Source organism: Fukomys damarensis, unplaced genomic scaffold, assembly GCF_012274545.1.
Source record: "Fukomys damarensis isolate Sample0158 unplaced genomic scaffold, DMR_v1.0_HiC HiC_scaffold_15, whole genome shotgun sequence".
Lineage (NCBI taxonomy): Eukaryota > Metazoa > Chordata > Mammalia > Rodentia > Bathyergidae > Fukomys > Fukomys damarensis.
Window position 1 is genome coordinate 12,763,189 of NW_022900927.1, and position 22,112 is coordinate 12,785,300.

Here is a 22,112-nt window from a genome sequence, read left to right on the forward strand (position 1 = left end):
AGCCAAACTGAGGGACCTACATCAAAGTGCCACTGGGAACAACACCTGTGAACAAAGTTCACCGGGACTTCCTGCAAATTAGAAACCACTTGTAGGAGATAGTAATTAAGGCTTCATTCCTTTATGGAAACAATATATTCCATGTATCCATTTGAAGGGATCTTTGTGAAAAATCAGTGGTGGCACAAAACAGAACCCAACTCCCTGGGTGAAGGTGTTGAAAAGGCATTTTTGATGCTTGTTAAAGTTTTAATTTTCTCTGAGTCCCTGTATCACTTCTCAGGAAGTTTTATCATGGTGGGATTCACACAAAGGCAATTGTTTGAATATTTCTTTGAAGAGTTCTCTACTGCTGAGTTGTGAACAAATGATTGATTCTCAGATGTTCAGGTTCTATTTTTTCGAAGTCAGACTGAAGAACTAGAGTTCAGTAAGGCAAGGATGGCTCACTCATCCACTGAGGAAAGGGTTTGTTTCTTCTGCTCATAAAACTTCTTCAGGACATTTGTTTTGAAAGTGGGAAACAATGACTGGAGTTTTACTTACTGGAGCTTTCTTATCATAATGTTTTAAAGTTGGCTTTGCCAGTGAATGAAAGAATCAGAGTTTCAAAAATACAAGCCATCAAAATGCAAAGGATGAGCATCCCAGTGAAGTAAGCAATTTCAAACCCAGATTGTTAAGCATTTTCTCTTAGCTGTTCTCTTACTCACAAGTAGTCTCCTTTTCCTTACTGCTCTCTAAGAAACCAAGAGCAGCTTCTCTGATTGCGTATCAAATGTTCCCCTTGGCTCACTTAACTTGGGCAGATTCCATCTTCTGAGTGTGTTTAGCAGCGTTTTTGGGGCTGCCTCGATGGTCTCATCTGACCCAAAACGTCACGATGGTTTTCACCATCATTTGACTTTAGGGAGTGAGAAGTTACATGGTGGCAGATCTGGAGCCTACAGTGGATGAAGACGAACTGCTACGTGTTTAGAAGGCGGATTTTCCATCAAATGGAGCTCAGTGGCAGCACTGACTTTTTTGATGCTATTGCTTAAAGATGCAACACTTGTGAAAATGGACTTCCAGAACTGCTGCTTCAGTAAGTGGTAGGAATGATGGCATATGTGTGTTTGCAGCAAGGGGAAGTACTTTGAAGCAGATTAATAGAAATTCATCTTTTAGAAAAATTTGAGCATTTACTGTAGATCACACTGCATAGATACATGACAGAGAAAGGGGGAAAAGAGAGAAAGAACAAGGAGAAGGGGAAAAGACGAAGGAGAAGAGAGACACTGAGCTAGGGAGAGTCTGTAGAATAAGACGTTCTGTTCTCAGGAAAACCACAATTTGTCTGATGCAATTCTAAATAAAATAAAATGACTGCCAAAAATGTCAAGTAATCACACTGTACTCTTTAGCAAAGAAGAGAGGGCCATGATTAGTCAGACACCAAAAAGCTTAGGTGTGACTAATAAAGAGTTCTAACTTCTGAACAGGGTCACCATTTCACCAGTTGGTCCCATACTTTATTAAACTGACCTTCGTTTAAGTATTTCTCTTCTTTTTGCTATACTTTCCAGCAAGATTAACTTAAAACTAAAGCACATACCCAGAGGTCAATGCAGTAAAATGGACCCCCATTTCCACAGTTTTGCTTTCTGTAGTTTACTTATGGCTTCTATCTAGATGTTTCCCCCAAAGCTTCATGCAGTCATGGGTGAGGCTTTTCAGAGTGGGCATGTAATTAATAAATTAGTCCACTGGTTGATTTGACACAGTTCTTGGTAGGATTAAGGGTGCCCCACCCTAAGGGTATGTAGCCTAGATAAAGACACAGGGACAGAAGAGTGTCCTACTCGTCTTACTGCTTATTGCTTGCTGTCTCACTGACTTCTGCCTCCTTATTCCTGCCATGGACTGTTTGTCTTCTGTGATGTCCTTCTGCCATGCCGCCCTACCTTCAAGCTAGCCAACTATGAACTGAAATCTCTACAAAATGTAAACCAAATAAACCTTTCCTACTCTACCTTTTTGGTGTTGGTTATTTTGTCTCAGCAGTGAGAGAAAAGTAACTAAGACAGTGACGTCAGTTCAATTGTGCTCTCAGAATATTAAATGGAAAATTACAGAAATAAACAATGCATAAGTTTAAAATTTCATACCCTTCTGAATTGAGTGGTGAAATCTCAGGCTTTGGAGCTTTATTCCACTGGGAAGTGAATCATGATCTCTTCCTGGGTACCCACATGACTCTAAGTCAGGTAGTAGCTGTTTTATTGTCAGAACAACTGATGTGATGTATCCATGCTTGTGTTCAAGTCGTCTATATTTTACTTAATAATGACTCCAAGGCCCAGGATTAGTGAAATTGGAAATTGGCATGGGCCAAAGAGATGCCATAAAGTATTTCGAGAGGATGAGCTATAAGTACAAGAAGAAAAGGTGCGAGTCAGCTCACTCCTGTGACTTTTATAGCAGAGTTAAGTTGTTATACTTTTCTACTTTCATTAATCCTCATTGTTAATTACTGCTTCATACTGTAAACCTTATCATAAGTATATGTAGAGAGGAAAAAGCATAGTGTGTGTGTGTGTGTGTGTGTGTGTGTGTGTGTGCGCGCGTGCGCGCTAACCCACATGCCTCAGCATCCCCTAGCGGTCTTGGATCACACCACTACAGATGAGGAGGGCCAGCTGAACATATTCGCAGTCCCTCCTTTGAGAGGGACAGGAAATCCAAACAGGACCCACAGTGGAGTCTGCAAACCCCTTGAGCTTGACAGCTGCTGTACATTGTAGCTGATCATTTTTCTCTACTGCTTTTTGCCGTAACTCTGGTGTTCTTTATTCAGTGCAGCCTCGGAAGTTCAGGAGGTAATTATACTGTTACCCCATCTCTGCCACTGTCACATGGCAACTACTTCAAACATGACTTCCAAAGCCTATTCCAGTCCCAGTCCTATGTTCATCATAGGGGATACTTGGGCACACAGCTGCCTAACACGTCTAAAGTTTACAGTCTGGTACTTAATCGCAGCGACAAAGAATCTCAAGCTCAGAGAAGTTATTGACTGACTCAACGCCAACCTGAGTAAAGGGACGGGAAGTCAGTTCTCCAGTTACAAATTCTATGGTTGAATCCAGGAGATACTTGCTGAGCCTTCTCTTACAAATGATGTAGAGCCCCACTGATGAATCTTTTCTTGATGACTGAGAAGCATGGGTGAACACTTAAAAGTGAAGAAATTAAAAAGAGAAAAAAAATGAACAACTTAAAAAGATCTGACCTAACCTAGGGCAAGTAGTTTGTAGTTACAAATGCGAACTTTATCCATTAAAGGAGGGATGTCGAACCCCCAGGCCACACAGCAGGAAGAGAGTGGCTGGCAAGTGCAGGAAGCTTCATCTGTGTGTACAGTCAACTTGCATCGCTTGCATTAACACTGAGCTCTACTTGCTCTTAGAGAAGCAATGGGATTAGATGCTCACAGGAGTGTGAGCCCTACTGCACATGCACGGGATCTAGGTTGGGCCCTCCTTAGAAGACTCAGAGAAGGAGCTGAAGCAGTGATGCTAGCGCTGGGGACTGTTAATTATCTTGAACTGCACATATATATTGATAAATAAAAGAAACCAACCCTCCTACCATCCATGGATAAATTATTTTCCACTAAAACCAATCACTGGCACCAAAATGTTTTTATATATCATAGGGAAACACTTTGAATTAGCTAACACCTCACAATAATGAATAACCAGATCACTGCAAACCTAAGTGCACAGGAGGTTTACCTATTCGCCCTCATATGCCCAGGATATTGCTCGTTTTCGTACTCAAAATTTCAGGTCCCAGATATGCAGTGTTTGGCAGACTGGGCACTAGAACACACAATTCCCTCTTCAGGATTCTGCAAAGCTAAGCCACCAGGTACTGTATCACGCAGGTCTGTATCACCCTACCTTTGTGTTAAATGTTTTCCTATTCTGCTTAATCTTTGGAAACCTGATAATTACCTGTGAGGATTCTGGGGTCTAATTTGACTGCTTTCTCCTCCATCACTTCATCAGCTGGTGGCAATCTCTTCAAATTCTGAATTTTCAGTGCATTGTACCCATAATCACCTCAAAGCACAGAGCACTTTGATGTATATTCATGCTTTGCCTTTTCTGTTAAGACACACAAGGGCAGAAGCAACTTATAACTGACCTTTGAGCTCCTATCATTGCTAGCATGGTAACCTTCACACTCTAGGTCTTCAATTAATGCACACAGAATACATGATAATGATTGGAAATGACAGCATGTGTGAATCTGGCAAAGTGATATAAATTTATATGTGTATTTCCATGCCTAACTGTTTGGTGACTCTTCTCCCCATCGGGACTAGTTCAATGTTACACCAAAAAACTGAAGTAGGATATGCATAAAATGTATGTAATTTGATTCAATATATATAAATTTTTGATCCTATAAAACATATTTGTCACACACACACACACACATATATATATATATATGGTATGATTACATGTTGTTTATCAGTTATTTGCAGTTACTTTCTGCATATTTACTTTTTTTTTTTTTTTTTGGTACTGGGGATCGAACTCAGGTCCTTGTGCTTGCAAGGCAGGCGGCGGAACTGCTGAGCTAAATCCCTGGCCCACTTTCTGCATATTTAAATTTACATTTTGCTTCACATCATCATCACTCACTCACTTATTGCAAAAACTTTTCCCAAGTATTTATCATACATCAGATGATATATGAATGCCAGTTTTTTGTAATTTCACTTTCACCACATCTCTGAGGTGAACATGTCAGATATTTCCCTTATTAATGAAAAAAGCATTTGACCTTGAAATCCTCAACTCCAGGGAGCCTCTTCCATTGGACTCGACTCTAGTGTTTTTCACAATACTGTGGAGCATCAGCTAATACCATGAATTTACGAAGACGTTTTCTTTCCCAAGTATCACTTGTTTGCTAGGTCACAGCTCCATGGATCAGTGTGTGGCTCCTTGCTGCGTGGCACTTGCCAGGTGATGAGCTTCAGTCAGTAGCCTACTGGGGCAAGAGCACTCTACAAATGATGGCCTCCCTGGAGTTGGCACATTACAGGACTAACTACAAAGGAGAGGAAGGGCAGGGGATGGCAAGAAGGGGACCTGGGTGCTGGTCCAAGCCTTGTCCCTATTTGCTATGTGGTCTGATGCCACTTCCACGCTGAGAGGAAATACGCTGGCTCACGGTGAAGACAGAGTGAAGGGCCAGATGTGAGAAGAGACTCATGAGCAGTGGAGCATTTTATCCCTGCTGATATCCTAGTTCACCTTGGATTCCAGAATCCATGTGACCCAAGTCTCTGTTTCCTCAGTTTCTACCTATGTGATGGGAGACAACTAATTATGATTACATCGGCTTACTCTGTTTCTTGACTTTTCATCTGTATTCCAGGAACAATAATAATATCTACCATATAGTTACTATAAGAAATGAAGTTGTTATGATATGTGTTAAGTATACCTGGCACATAATATATGTCTAATATCTTCTTAATAGTAATATTAGGGGCAGGTAGAAGAGTGATAAAAATTATCTTTATTTTAGATTTGCAAAATAGCTAACTTTTTAGCTGGGTGTAGGGGCACACGCCCGTAATCCCAGGACTCAGGAGGCTGAGGCAGGAGGATCGCCGTGAGTTCGAGAACAGCCTGGGCTACACAGTGAATTCCAAGTCAGTCTCAACTACACAGAGACCCTGTCTCAATAAAAAAAAAAGAGGGGGGGCTAACTTTTCCTTCATAATAAAAATCTATTACATTATTTTAAATTTTCTTCACAGAATTATAGGCTTTGTCCACCTTATTTGTTATTGTATGGTTATACTGGCTATTGGACAACTTCTAAAGGGCTGTTCATCCTTTTTAGGACAGGAATAGTGACACAGGAAGTACAGAAACATATCCACACCAAAACTAGCTCTTTTCTGTGTAAAGAATGCAATGGTGTACATTCATAGCAATAGCTGTGGGGCTCTTGTTTATTTCACTTAGCACATAATATGCACATCATACAAATATAAGCATGCCAGAAACCAATGAGAACATCATACACTTATGCAAGGGCCCAGTGATATATCTTTAACGAATGTTAACAACTACTACTCTAGTGAAGAATAATATTGGCTTTCTTGATTTAATCATCCAGAGGCCAAGGTACTGCTATTTGATAATGTCACACTATTAGCAATATCGCAGGTTCTACAGTTTACCCAGAATGCTGCTACCATATGTTTTAACTCTGCAAAAAGGCTCTAGTACATTCTCAGCAAGTACTTTCATTCCACCAGTATTTATTGAATAATACTTTGAGTGAGGCATGGCGATAGATAATTCCTTTTTCTTAAAAATAAAGGTTACACTTATCTGTATGTTTTGTATACCATTGCTGTAGCAGTGTAAGTTTCTAACTTCACTTCACTCTCATATTAACACCCTGAGGTGTGCACTAGTAATATCTCCTCTTAACACGGGCAATGAATTGTTCACACACGTAGTAGTTGGGAAACCAAGACTCAAATGCGAGCAAGCTGATCCCACTTCTCAGCCAGCACCTTACACTGTCTGTTTCTCAGAGGCAGTTATCATTATAACACATTTCTAAATAGCGAGAAGAAAACAATTCTGGGAATGCTTGTAGCACAGAGAGATGTAAGAATTTCCCCAAGGACTGAAATGTGGTCTAAAATTAACTTCCAGGTTCCGTGTTGCATCCTCAAGCATGACTGGGTAAAATAGATTGAATAAAACCTAAGCAATTTCATAATATTACTCCACTTCACTGCTGACAGGGCATTCTGGGCTCGGTATGTACCAAGGAACAGTAGAATTTTTTTCTTTTTTAGTAATTTTTATGTTAAGAAGTTATCCTACTTTCCCATTGCGGGACATAATACCCAACACCCACCATTTAATGGAGGAAAGGTTTATTTTGGTGAACAGTTTCAATTCATGGTTGACTGGTTCCAAGGCAGAAACAGTCTGGCAGAAAAGTATTGTGGAGAAAACCATGCTTCACCACAGTGTCCAGGAAGCCGCGTGTGAAAAGAACAGCTGGCGACAGGAATTCGCCCTCTCGAGTTACATCTCTAGTCATCCACTCTCTGATTAGTTCCTACCTGCTAACAAGCACATTCAGCTACTCAAGTTGGCAATGGATGAATCCACTGATAAGTATAGCGCCCTCCAATGATTCAGTGACATTACACAGACATGAGAGGGACATTTTAGATATGAGTCAGCTGAGATTATAGGCACTGATAATAGTAAGGAAGTCATATCATATTTCTATATTGAGGAATAATCATTGACAATTACTCCACAGGTAAATGTGAGGAAGTGAGGTAGAGATGTGCTAGTGACTTCCAAGTTTAAATAGCCAGACTTTATTTCCCTTTACTAATATTTGCTTATTCATTAACTGCAAACATTGGGGGTACCTGTAGGACATTAAATTCAATTTATTAAATTTTAAGTTTGAATCCTCTTAAGATTCTGCTGTACATGCTCTACGTCAAAGAGTGACGTGACTTTCCTCAGGTGCCCAGCTCCCTACATCCAATGACAAAGCATTATCAACTGATACTGCTCAGTCTCTTTCTTCTGTCCATCTCCTGCTGGGCCACTCCATTGAGTTCAGGCTACCACCTTTTCTAAACCATTCACTCAGATCTTTTGTAGTTGTCAATGGTATAAACGGCAACTAATTGCTTCTTGCTTTTCTCTCCCTATAAACACACATCTATGAACCCTTCTTACCCTCCAGCTCCCTGGCTCCCAATGCCCGCCCTTTCCCTTTTGGTTTATTTTTTTTCTTTTTATGATCTTATCGTGTATAGATGCTACTTTCCTATCTAGTCCTTTTCTACCAGAAAATTTTCTGCCTGAAATTATTCCTCTCTCATCCTTGAATTCTGCTCATTCTGTCATTATACTAATATTCATTATTATGATATCTTGTTATCATGGAGCAAAATTTGTTGTGAATAGAGGAAACAGTATGTAAATAAACAGACAATCATTGTTTAAAACATTTGGACAATAGAGCTGTGCAGGGAATTAACCCAGAGTGGTATGATAAGATCATCCTTGGCTGAGGATTTAGCTCAGTGGTTTTGCCACTTGCCTTGCAAGCATAAGGTCCTGAGTTTGATCCCTGGTACAAACAAACAAACAAAAATTATCCTTATTGCATATTCTAGAACCTGTGTTTCCTTATCTGTTTTATTTTCGTGGACATATCTAAGTGTTAACAAAGAAAAGGCAGGTAGGTAGAAGGAGAACAGGAAGAGATAAGATATTTTAGGTGCTGAGGGTCTAAAATGTTCTCTATCTTGGAGATTAATCCTAGGAAATCATTTATTTACTGTGATCCTGGCATCTTCAGATCCGCCCCACTGCATCACTATCTTTTTCTGTCATGCAAATGGCCCTCATATGGCTTTCAAAAACATCAGCATTACAAATCAACTGCCTAACACTGTTTTAGTTCCTGTGAGAGTCAATGTCTCATTACATTCAAATTCTGGCCCAGGACACCATTATCATCAGAGTGAACACTTGGCAGTTTTTCGACTTTGAAGTCATTTGGAAACATCTCTGAACTTCACCCTAAAAAAGCCCACCCTTTGAATTTGAACACATTATACACTGAGGTCCTTCAGTTTCCTCCCCATGAAATAGAGATATTCATATTATCTACTTAAAAGGGTTTTATTTACCCAGGACTGCTCTATGTAGATGCTCAATATATATTAGCTAATATCCTGCAGCTTATTATTAAGTCTGGTAGAAGTGTCTGAATTATATTACTGTGAAGAAATTAACATAAGCAAGCAGCCAGGATATTGTTTAGTCTACATTCTGGCAATGTCTGGATAGATACTTTGAAATATCAACATTTTTCAGAGATCACATTCCTCTAGACAAACCATGGTCAGTGCCATTGTGAATGGCAGCCAGGAAGGAGCAGAAAAGAGTTATGCGATTATACGAGCAGAAATTAGGCCAAACATGGATCTTTTGAGCTCTACAAGTGTTGATTGAGTACCTCCTATACACAATACCTCAGGCTGGCTTCCAGAGCTATGGTACTTGTCTAGAGGTGTGCCTCTGAATTAACCAGGAAGTCCTTTCAAGTTATAAGTACACCAAGACAGTCTCTCAGCCTTATACTGTGAGGTGGTCAGATATATAATTTACATGGCTATGAAGATCATTGGGGTGCTTTTTTTAACTAATTCAACAAGAACACTCGCACTTATGAAACATTTATGTAAAGTGTTTTATGTTTCAGAAAAGTTCTATGAGATTTATATAGTAATTTCACACAAAAGAAAATAGAGGTTCATAATATGATGTAACTGGATCCAAGTCATACAGTTGGAAAAGTGGTAAAATTAAGATTTAAATCCAAATAGTCTTGATTCTATGATGCTGTTTCTCCAAGAAGATAGGCTGCTTCCCTCAGAAGGTAATGCATTAGGGTTCACTTCATTTAGCCAAGTGGCTTTAGTCTAATGGACCATGAATAAAGTGTCTGTGTGGTAGACGTGGCCTTGAATGAGAGGCACTGTCTTCTTATAGTTCCAGGTAGTTTGCCAAACATATTCTCTCTATAGGATGTACGCATGAACAAGCTGTTTTGTCCCTCTGTCTGCCTGCCCCCCTACTCTCTTTGGTTAGTACTAAGGATTGAACCTAGATTTTCATAGTGAACTATATCTCTGTCCACCTCGTCAGATAAGGTCTCACTATGTAGGCCAAGCTGACCAGGAACTTGTGATCCTTCTGCTTCAGGCTTCCAAGTTCTGCTACTACAGGCATCTGCCAGTGTGCCCAGTCAGATGGCCAGATTCTTACTAGACCTGTGGACCATCTGAAATTTAGCTTCTGGATCAGGATTAAGAATATATTAGTCACTACCAGGATGGTGACTGACCCAAATTCCAGGCATTGGTGAGAGAGAATTAAGGAGAATTCCATAAACATTTAGTGGTATCAGGAATTAACTCATCTTGGGTGTGTTTGAATCTTTCCTACCGGACTTGTCACTGGACTTCTAAGTCTATCTCAGATGGATTAAAAAGAAATTATACAACAAATTTTTAGAATTCCAACCTAAAACCATACTTTTCAAGACACTATGGCCACTGCTCTGATATTTTATGCTTCACTAATTCAAAACTGTAAGTGCTGTATCATCATCACTTACTGCTCCTTGTGAAACAGATTTCAGTCATAATCAACTAAACTCCAGGAAGACACAACTCGATGTCTACAGGTACTGGAAAAAGAACTGTATGTATTAGCATGTGTTATGTCCCATTACCCCATGAAGAATATAATCATTATGTACTACAAACATATACTAATTAAAGAAAAAGTTTAAAAGTGAAGAGATTTAGACTTTTACTTGATAAACTGTGGTGCATTGGGGAAATGCTCTTATTAATATAAAATCTACTGTATTTTGAGAGGTATTAGTAAGTTACAGAAGACTCATTAAAAATCCGTAACTGCTATTGGCTGGATTAGATCAATTACATGGTATTTGCTTAGCTCCTGATGAATGTCTTCCATTTGTCCAAGTCAAATGAAAAGTGAATCTCATGACCCACACGTGAATTTGGATGACTTTTTCTGACCTTATTTCAAAATGTGGGAGACAGTAGTTCTTAGACATGGTTTCTTGTTCTCATAGATGCTTGGACAGAAACACACTTATGATTAAAACCCATTCCTGCATTGCTATGAAAATTCTACACAGCAGAAATACTCTGTAAAATAGAACAGAAAATTACTTGAAAAACAAAAGTTCAGTGGCTCCTGGGCCAGCAGATTCTTTCCTAGGTGGACAAATTTGAATTTTCTTTGCCCTAGTATGTAGGTGGAACTGAGTTTTCTTCCTAGGCCTTAACTCTACTTCCATTTCTTCTCATACACAAGGATCAGCTCTTGGCTTACCTTCTCGCTTATTCAAATTAGCAAGCTGACTTTACTTCCAGAAAAGTGATTTTATGGTTTTCATTTTTGATAAATTTAATGTGTTCAGTATTAAAAATAAAGCAATGTAGATATATGCATGCTAAGTATTAGGATTTATTTAAAATAGACCATTTTCTTTTTTTTCCTTTTAAATGAGTAAAAAGCACGTTACTGAAAATACTTTTAAATTATATGTGATGAGCAGTTTTGATCTACACAATCTTCCTAATTGTGAAAGGGTTTGTGTGATATATTAACTGACCTATTTTCCTTTCCTAGTCCCAGACAACTATATTTTCCAAGATGTTCATGTCTAGGTGGGTTGATAATGGCAAGCTCTTGTCAGCAGAACAGGGGCAGAAGTGCTAGTCAAGACCATCTGACCTGGGCTCTAAGATCTGCTCACAGTCTCTCTGTCCACCCGTCATGTGCCAGCCAGCAAATGGCACTGAGGTAATGGAGCTCCATGGTGGAGACCACCTTGATCTCTGACACACTATGCACCCTTACTTCACGAAACCACTAAGAATGTGGTTACTATTCTCGGATAACTTAGTGATGGAATTGTCTTGCTGCAGGGACCGCTGGGTTACCTGTGTGTGTACTCACGGGGTTGTTGGGAAGGCCTGACCAAGAGATCAAAGGTGATCTCCTGGATGTGCATAGTCGCAGGTGCTCCCTGCTCCTTGTAGATAAGCAAAGAATGTCGCCGTATGTTTATTCAGACGTACGCTTGCCATAGCTTGGCTCCAGAAACAAAATTTACTATTGCTATGTATAACCTCTGTAGTATTTTACCTTCTGTAATGATTAACATCGCCTGTGACTAGTGACACAAAGCAGCTCACTATGCAGGGTGTGAATGAAGGAAGCTTTGACCCCCGTGCCTCGCTATTTGGTGTCTTTCATTTCTTAGTAAGTCCCTCTCCCTTAGAGACCCCCGACATCTTCGCATGTCTGAGACACAAAGAACACTTCCAAGTTCCCCTATTTAAAGAAGTTATAGTTAGCCTGAAAAAAAACTCAGCTCATCATGACTCGGTAAGAAGCCATCATGACTTTTAGGAACCACTTTAACAATCTGTGTAAAGATACAGCAATATTACCTCGTGCAATTTCATAAATATTTAGAAAAGCCAATATGAAAATTGCTGAGTTTCCCTGTAAGCCATCCAGATATTCATCAGATAATTTCTTTAAACATACAGGTAAGTAATATTCTTTTGGAAAGAAGAGAGAAAAAATCCAAGGTTAGTACAGTTTTATATAAGCAAATTAAGTATATTCATGGTGTGAGCATACCAAGTTAGCAATTCTTTGGAGTGGAGCAAAGTCCATGTCTGCTTCGGAAATACAGACTCTCAAGGGAGCTTTGCATTTTAACAAGGTTAAGAAAGCAACTTGATAGCAAAAAAATTTAGCCTAAGTATGTTAAACTGATTATAATGAAGTGATTAACTAATTTTACATAAAGAAGAAAATGGCCTTCAGAAAACCAGACACAGAATGGGCAGCTTTCAGGGTGGTTTAGAGAGCACACATGTCCAGATCATGAAGACATTCTCAAGACAGAGTAACTGAACAACACTGGCATCAGAATGAAAATCATGGGTTTAATTTTCCAGCCACACAATTTGAGCAACAAAACCATGCTGAATTTTCCGAGTCTTTCTCTTTGTGGGTTGGAGTTAATAGTTTCTGCTTCTTGACGTTATTGATAGGATTGATTACCTGAAGTAACTGTCCCTCATATAAACCACCTTTTCCTACCAGGGATCCCAAGAGTCTCATCGCTCTCAAAGTGATTTGAAAGGATTACAATTACTAGCTTGTTCAAAACCTCAAAAGCTAAGGATATTAAATTCCTATTAATTTTTAACCACTGTGGAGGTAGAAATCCACTGTTAAGGTAAACTAAAAACTTCTGCTTTGGGGAAAGATTTGGGAGCACAGAATTAATAGAATTTAGGTAAAATTTTTATAGTGGTGTGTTTGTTAAAAATACAAGATGGTGTATAAAAGGTCACAGGTATGGAACTGCACAGATTCAAAAAAATTTTAGGAAAACTGATCTAGTATAAGGAAACTTGAAGACTTATTGAACTTTAAATACTGGTGAGAAAAATGGATAGAAAATTGCCAATATTTAATTAAGAAAGATGAATCATTGAACAAAGAAAAATAGGAGAGAAAAACTTAGTAAAACTAGAATCCATATATTATGTAAAAGGCAGGAAGACAACAGATAATAAGAATGTGGCATAATTTTGTAGTAATTGTCTTGGACTAATTTTACATTGACAGAAGACATTTATTTCCATTGTGCATACACACCCACACATGTGAAGAATGACGTGTACATTACATGCATACGCTATATATTTAGAATATGAGGGAAACTGATATGACTTCTGATAGCTTCTTGGTAGAAATTTATTTTTTTTCATTAAGTGTATTGGTACATTCGAAGCAAATAACACAGTTACATTTATCAGTGGGATCTTGTACCTTTGTAGAAATTTATTATAATAATGCTAACCAATGAAAGGTCAGTGAAATGCATGATGGTTTGATTGATACCTCTAATAGGTAGCTCCCATGGCTGAGTGTATATTTTATAATTTCTGTCCTGAGACAACAGATTCAGATTTCTAATATTAACTACCATTGAAAAGTGAGGTGTATCATGTTGACATTTCTTTCTTTCCTTTACTGATAAGCTCATTTCATTGTTTCCATAGGTATAATATGCAGAACGGTATAAAACTCGGTGAGAACAAAATTACAGAGAAGAGCAAAACTGGTAACTGTTAGTCCCAAGAAATACCAAGGTAATGAGCCAAGAGACTCTAATTAAAAACAATCAGTTAAATTCATTTATTTACTCAACAAGTATTTATTGATACACATGGGTATTCTGCTACCCTTAAATAATTAAATAAATAAATCATGAAAACAGAATTCTTTGTAAAGATAGAGTATACTAATCACCGAGGGATATTAGCTGCTTGAGAGACTGATTTCATCTATCATTTACTTATAAATATGTGATACATGTGTTCTATGCTTCATAATTTTTGACTGTTGCTCAGAAAAAATAGCACACAGTAGGGTGTATTCAGCAGGCAGAGATGGGGGAGATGAAGAAAAATCATGAAGTAATAGTGAAGAAAAAAGGAAGAATTAGGAATGCACAAGGATGCTAAAGGACTGGCCTGTAATTTAAGGGGTTGGGGTGAAGTGGTTGAAACCCCTTGGCAGATAGGGGATGAGTCTTGAGGGTCTGTATTTGTTGTTTGCATAGTGAGGGATGAAGTGGGATAGAGTACAGGCATTTGACTTATTTTAGTTTCTCAAGATTATTTAGGTGGAAAGAACTAACAGGCATCTTATAACAGTGCTAACAATGAACACTTCTCAATACTATGTGAGTGGTCTTGAACAAAGGAACTAGAAAGAAGAGGTACATGGGATAAATGAAAGAAATGCTGTAGAAGTAGGAGCAAGAGGTTGCCAACTGGCAAGGGATAGGAGAAAACAATGGTGGGTGCATTTGCGATGCCGGATATCTGAGTAAAGGCTATGTCATTGATAAAACTAAGGAAGTCAGAAGAAAGAGTGACTGTGGAAAGGATGCAAGCATATTAGAGTTGGGTAGGATAAGTGTGAGGCTCTTCTCAGAACAAAGATGTGCTTCATGGAGTTGAAGTTCCGAGGAGAGACGTCAAAGACAATGATATGGATCGGAAGATCACAAGCGCCTGTTTAAAACTAAGGCAGTGAGCTTTGCGCAGTGGCAGTATCATAGCCAATGAGGTTTATCTGAGGCCTGATTATTGCTAATTAAAACTAAGGCAGTGAATTCGGTACACGTCTTTGGTATGTATCTCAAGAACTGGGCCCCTGGCTATCCTTAGGTAAAGACAACTGAAAAAGAGTGGCCAAGAATCAAGGGACCAGATGCAAATCAAGTCGTAGTTCCCAAAAGGAAGACCTTCTCAGTGAAGTCAAGCGAGGCTGATAATTCCAAGTAAGCGAGCAGTGTCAGGGGTGGTAGCTTTATGAATTGGACTGCCCCAGTCATTTCGCTGTGAGCACTGTTTGAAGCATGGCAGAATGGGCTACACAAAACCGAATGAGGAATGGGCCAGGGGATGAAGTAGAGAGAATGGATTAGAGTTGCAGTGGAAAGAGGGAGCTAAAATGATTTTGTTGTCCATAGCAAGATGAAAGAAAGGTTTGCTTTGTTTACTTGTTTAAAAATAAGTGAGAGATTGAAGATGGCAAAGGAAGATGGAATAAAGATTTAGAGGTAGTAAGACTGAATGGGATAAATGGTACGGCAGAGGCAACATGTCCTGACTAGAGCAGGGTGGTTTTCCCTCAGGCAGAAGACCACGATAAATAAAGAGGTGGCCAGTTGTAAGTGTGGGGAGGGGAGGGAGATTTAACTGAGTTCGCAGTAGGTGTCTTTACATTCAGTAATGCAGAAAGCAAAGTTACAGTTTTCTGTAACTTCTTAAAACAATAAAAAATTATTTTAAAATAATTAGGCACTCAACAAATAACAGTAATTGAAGTACTTCTATGCTGACAAAAACAAAATTTCCATAGGGACAAGAAAACTGCTTTTTCTGGAAGTGGTGACTTGTTTGGCTTTTGCCCTGATAAAACTTACAACAAAAATACGCAAAATCATGAAGGGTCCAAGTCATGAGCCAATGGCTTGATGGATTCAAGAGAAGCACCGATATTACCAAGAAGGACTCTGCATATGCTGGATTAGACAGCCAGATAGTTTGATTTAAAATTACAATTTCAACAGATATAAACTCTTCTCGACAGTCATTAAGAGCCAGCCATAAATGTGCCATTAATTCTGCAGTACTCAGCAAAATGCTCTGTAATGATCTAATACTAATGCACCCCGTTCCTATAAAGCACTCCCAGCAGCAAAGGTTTACTTTATAATGCTAGGTGGGTTTTTAGAAGCTTAATAACGCCTTGCCAATGCACCTGCTTTCCAGAAGATCATTAAGTAAAACTCCCAAAGAAGCACAATCAACTTGGCTTCAGTTACCTTACCGTCTGCTAGAAAAGAAAATTAATGTTATTCAATGAGTCTCTCTCTCTCAAGATTGGCTGGTGTATAGTTACTGGACCAGCTGTCGGAGGAGTGCTTAGGTCTGTTCTAAGCTGACCCAGCTCATTGTCTGTGGATCCTAAGTCCCAGCATAGCACACTGACGCACCGAATGCAGACTGCACCAGCTGTTACGCTATTTTACAAGTACTTAACAGGATTAGAGAGCACGAAACCACAAGTTGGGCAGCAGGTACATGGTCGTCCAAGCACAGTTTTCTGGGATCTCTAATGGAAGCCATCATATATTGTGGGAGAAAAGAATCATAAAGTCAACTACCAGATAAGAAACAGATGAAGACAAGGAGAGAAGAAGGGCTCCCGATACAGAGTTCTGAGTAAAGTCCATTTAATAAAGGATTTGTTTTATTTTTATTTTGCATGGAGAATACTACAAATTAGCATAGGAAAATCCTGCTTTATCTTTGAATGGGGTTACATAGCTTTAGTCTGAAACCTGCTTTTCTTCTGGCGGCTACAAGAAGCTAAGCAGGGTATCCCACCAAATTGCAAGAGGAGATTTGTCACACTTGACTGATTCTCAGGCTGTGGGTTTTCAGCTCCATGCTGATCTGAGACAGCAGTCACCCCCCACTGACACCTGCACCCTACACTAGTCATCCAAAAATTCTTCTCCAGCCAAGCCCTTAACCCCTCAGTGCTGCCGCATCTGCTCAGGGAAACAGCAATAGATCAACACTTCCTTCATATATCAGAGCTGTCCTCAGAGGAGGGCTGCAGTGAAATTGCTTTGCTCTACATAACAGCCAACTATGAAATTTCACAGCAGAAAAGTAGCCACAGGCAAAATATAGTGACTCTCACAGAATCTCTGGTTTAACCATTAAAAATAGGGCAAGCCGCGAATCCTTATAGAGATGGAGCCGGCTTCTGGATTTGCATGAAACGTGATACACGATGTTTTAAAAGTTAGATTTTTTAAAGAACTAGATATGAAATTCCTTACGGACAGTTTTTAAAGTTGGTATTGATATGTAACAGTTCCGATTACTTTCTCAGTTTGATGCAAACTGGAATGTTTTTGTTAGTGTCTGAAAACGCATATCACAGCCTCTTTCTTCCAGATAATATACCAGCAGAAATGATACCAATGATTCATTTAGGATGACATTCTACTTTCAATTAATGTTCCATAGAATGAGAGCAATGTTTTCAAGTTTTTCAATTAGATTTTAAAGCATGTTTCTATTTAAAAAGTGAATACATGCAATATCAATGTACTTTTGTTGTTTGTCAATGTCAGCTATAAATTCAAATAAATGATAATCTGCTGCAGCAGGCAGGAAAAAATTTGCCCTATTAGAATTGTATAAAATCTACTTTATATTCAATGTCCATTATTTTTATAAAAATATATAAATATGTCATAACACAAGGTTTGCATTACATAAGAAGGATAGTGACTGTTTATTATCTTGTGTTTTATTTTGTTTTGTTTTTGAGACAAGCTCTCACTATGTAGTTGAGACTGACCTGAAACTCACTATGTAGCCCAGGCTGGTCTCGAACTCAACAGTGATCCTCCTGCCTCAGCCTCCCGGGGGCTGGGATTACAGACATGCGCCACCACACCTGGCTGTTTATTATCTTTTGCAGGTATGAATTGTTAGGAAATTAATGAATTGGGAATTGTGTTACACAACTAATGAGGGAGTTAGCTAAGTTTATCATATCATCGATACATGAAAGCAGCAAAATCTTCAGACCTAAACAAAGTTTCCTTGACTTTTAATTCTACCCCCTTCAACTCACTCAGCACTTTACAGTCTTGCCTTTCTACAACATTGGAATGCACCTCTTTGTCCTCTTGATGACCTTATTTCCTATACATTAAATACCATCCTGTTTGAGAATTCACAGTTTACTATTCCTGTGAGTTTTCCCTTCTTTCTGTAGCAGAATCAAGGATCTCTTTCTTTGTACAGCCACATCAATTTGTAACAGCACTGTCAACATAAATTCCAACACTTTTCTCCTCAGGTGCCTACTGGACTATGGCATCTTAGGAGGAAAGCATATCTCTGCATTATTTGGTATCTTGGTAACTGCCGGGCACACAACAGATACTCTGTAAATACTACTGGATGGATTGAAGGAGACCTGTGAAACTAAAATAATGGCCAAATTAAGGAAGAATATCATACATAAATCTCTTACGCTGTGAGCATTGTTGATGTTTCTCTCAGTGGTTCTTCTTCAAAATGGATATTGCTGTTTGGTTCATGCTAATCATGGCACTTATCAAATTTCCTCTGGCCAGGGGTGCTACTGCCTATAAAATGATGGTCAATTTAATGTCCACTTTGGAGGAGTGAAGGACAGAAAATGATATTCAAGGTATATATGAATTATAAACTACTCTTTTATATTTCAAAAATATTAAAATACCAAAAACTATGCAGTGGTATCTTGGTTCACAAACTCAGTTCTCTCCATGATTATGGTGGCATACTGAACTGGATGAGAACTAAATCAAATTTCCATAAGGTCAACATTGAACCTAAACACTGAATTTGATTTGATTCTTGTCCAACTTGATTTGTGACCAGAATCATGGAAAGAATCAAGTTGATGAACTGAGGCACCAGTATCTTTCTCTAGAATTAAGGAACTACTGACAATATTCTTTCCAAGAAATTGTATTTGGAAATAATTCTTGGTCAGGCTATGGCATCCAATTTAATTTCATCACTAAAAATGATAGGTAGACGTTAAATAACCTCTTTGGTAAATAGTCAAATAAGGCTGCCAGAGAGAGTTAACTTTTCAATGTCCTTAAAATCATTTTTGTGAGATGTTGCTTCACTAAGTTTAAATATCAGGACATGGGATACTGTTAAGTAAAACTTATAATGATAGAGTCTGGGGAAAAGTTCATACACAGTTGTATGCAACTACAGCACCTTGCTTCAATTTATAAGAACAGAAAAGTAACTGGGAATACAGCTCAGTGGTAGAGAGAATGCTGGTCATACTTAGGGTCCTGGATTTGATTCCCAAGACCACAAAAACAAAATACGATAAAAAATCAACCTCATCTTATAGCTACTTGAAGACTGAACTGCATAAAACCAAAACATCTACCCAGGGAAGAAACTAATTCCCTGTAGCTATCTCCTGTGGCTGTGTTCAAATTTCTAGCTGTATATAAAAAATACACATTGAAGAAAGTAAAAGACCAAATAGCTTTAATCAGAAAGTCCCTCTTTTTCTATTCTTTGTCTTTGGAAAGAAGAAAAAGATTCTATTTATAACAAAAGAAAAATAACATCTCTAAAATAAAAATGTAGTTGCCATAATTTAAACGACAATACATATATGTAACGCGGTAGAGAAAGTAGATGGATAGACATAGATTTTGTACAATTGCTGACATTTTAATTCAAATCTTTGTTTTTCTTCAATTTATACTATGGTTAAATCCCCAAATTTTAATGGCTTAGTTAAGAAAGAAATATTTGTCAATCCTAGAGGAGATGTTTGGGCCTCTATTTGTCACACAGTTGGAAAGTCACAGGAGAACACTGCAATACAGCTTTGCTTCTGGGTTCTGCACGTGCTCTCTAGACAGTGTGTTTCATTCTATTTAAAATTTAAAATGAATTTAAAGTATATGCACATTATACTTGCAAACATGAAAATAAGACAAAACTTAGAATAATTCCATTTCAAGAGTCAAGATCTTGGCTATCTAACTAAATAAGCATATTGTAAAATGTGACATATTCGGCACATTCCTAGCATGATAAATTACCCTTTGTAAAACTGAAAGATGTACTGTAACTCAGTGTTAAGGTTGCCATGGCAAAGCGTGCCTTCTGGACAAGATTCCTTGTTTCCAAATAATTATGTTTTATCTACGGTAAGATAACCAATTTCTTCCTTTAAATATAGAAGAAAACATTGATATACTTAACTACAACACTTCTCCAAGTCTAAGCTTTACCAAAAATGCTGAATGCCTTCCAACAAAGGCTGTTAGCTTTAGAAATTTAATGACATCAATATTTTCCAACACATAGACCAAGATAACTTGTTCATTATAGTTTTATTTAAATAGTGGAGGTATACAGGGCTAAACTCCAGGAGAAAAAAATTAAGTTCTAAACCAGTAACTGAATTTTACAAAATGATGTAGAAAAAAAAGCCCGGCTAATTTTTCTTCCTAAATATTTACCAATTCAACCCACATTTATATTTTTTAATTAGCTTGACCAAGTTAAAACAACTATCATGTTTAATATGTTTTGGCTTTCTGACACCTTTCAAAACAAATTTTCTATAGTAGATACAAGCTGGAGGTATATTGTAAAATGCAAACTAGAGGCTGGGTATGGTGGTACATGCATGCAATCCTAGCTACTAAGGAGGCAGGAGTGGGAAGGTCACAAGGTAGAGACTAATCACAGCATCTTGGTGAGACATCTCAAAATTAAAAAAAAGAAAATTAAAAAGCTGAGGCCATAGTCCAGTGGTACAGCACTTCCTTAGAATGTGTAATGCACAGGATTCAACGTCTACAATCTGGGGGAAAAATGAGGACTAGATCATACCACATCCCTACTTTAAGTGTGTGTCATATACGTGGTGTCTTAAGGTTAAATATCTGTATCTATTACCCTGTGTGCAAGGCCTGGACTCATTAGAGCTGTGTCTCTCCATCCTCAATCCATGTTGCTCTCCTTCAATCAGAAGCCTTTATTCAATTCTTCAAATGTGTTCCGCCTCTCACCAGGCCACCTTAGGGCCTTTGGCTGTGCTACTCTCTTGAGTAAAGAACCATCTCGCTAACTCGCAAATGCCAGTGTGTTGCAGTGTCACTTCTTCTGGGACTCACAGTGAGATTGTCTGTTAGACACCTTTGTAGACTTCTGTATTTTTCCATCTTGGTAGGTCTCATAGTTTTAATTACTTTTGTAAAATTTTGATTAGTGCTCTTTCTCTTTTTTTTTTTTTGGTTTTTGAGACAGGGTCTCACTATGTAGTTGAGACTGACCTGGAACTCACTACATAGCCCAGGCTGGTCTTGAACTCATAGTGATCCTCCTGCCTCAGCCTCCTGAGTGCTGGGATTACAGGTGTGAGACACCAGGCCTGGCTAATGCTTTTTCACTAAGTTCAAAAGTTTAAAAATTTTAAATATTAAGTATTGATATTCTACAATGTATAATGAGGTTTTAACTCCTTTACTCCATTTCTAGCAATTACTGTTTCATAATACTTTGAGTTTAAATCAAGATTCAGTCATTCTATTACACACACATAACTGACAGATAAGTCTTGCATTTTCCGATTACATTTCCTTTCTTAAAAGCGGTTGGTCTTGGTTTCCCTGGAGTTATGGGTAGTTACTGTCTCCCCTCTCTGTTTACCCAGTATATATGCATGTATGAATCCATTCTTATGAAGGATGCTTCTAGTTATTGTGCATATTGTATAGCACAATTTCCCATTTTTAACTGGTACACAAAGTAAAGGGTTCACACTGGTTATACAAAAGGAAAACTCTTTCTCAGGTGTGGCCAAGTTTCTAACCAGTGAGTTATAAGTGCAGTGACCGGCATATGGCAGCTCCCAGACTTCACTAAATGATTGCTTTAAATCATACTCTCTGATCATTTTTTATCTCATTTCTTTCCCTCCTAATTCTTTCCAGTAGAGATAAAATGGAGGTGGCTAGACATGAAGCAGGTGCTTGGACTACAGAGTGACTGGGGACGGTGGGAGATGTTCCCATGCATGTGGCTCACTGAAGTCTGTGAGTGCTACATTACATGTGAAATTACACACACACACGAGGGAGAAACACCTCTATGAAATATCAAACCATCAGGGAAAGGACCTATACTGTATAAATAATATTTAAAGTTGATGCAGTGTCATCTCCTTATTTTACAACTAGAGACACTGATCCAG

The 22,112-nt window shown here is 38.4% G+C and overlaps 1 protein-coding gene and 1 pseudogene across 1 annotated transcript in view; one reads left to right on the forward strand and one right to left on the reverse strand.

Moving 5' to 3' along the window:
• Positions 1 to 22,112, reverse strand: part of Pdzrn4 (PDZ domain containing ring finger 4) — a 391,359-nt gene that overhangs the window by 143,061 nt on the left and 226,186 nt on the right. The window lies entirely within an intron of this gene.
• LOC117286231 lies at positions 14,816 to 14,928 on the forward strand (annotated as a pseudogene).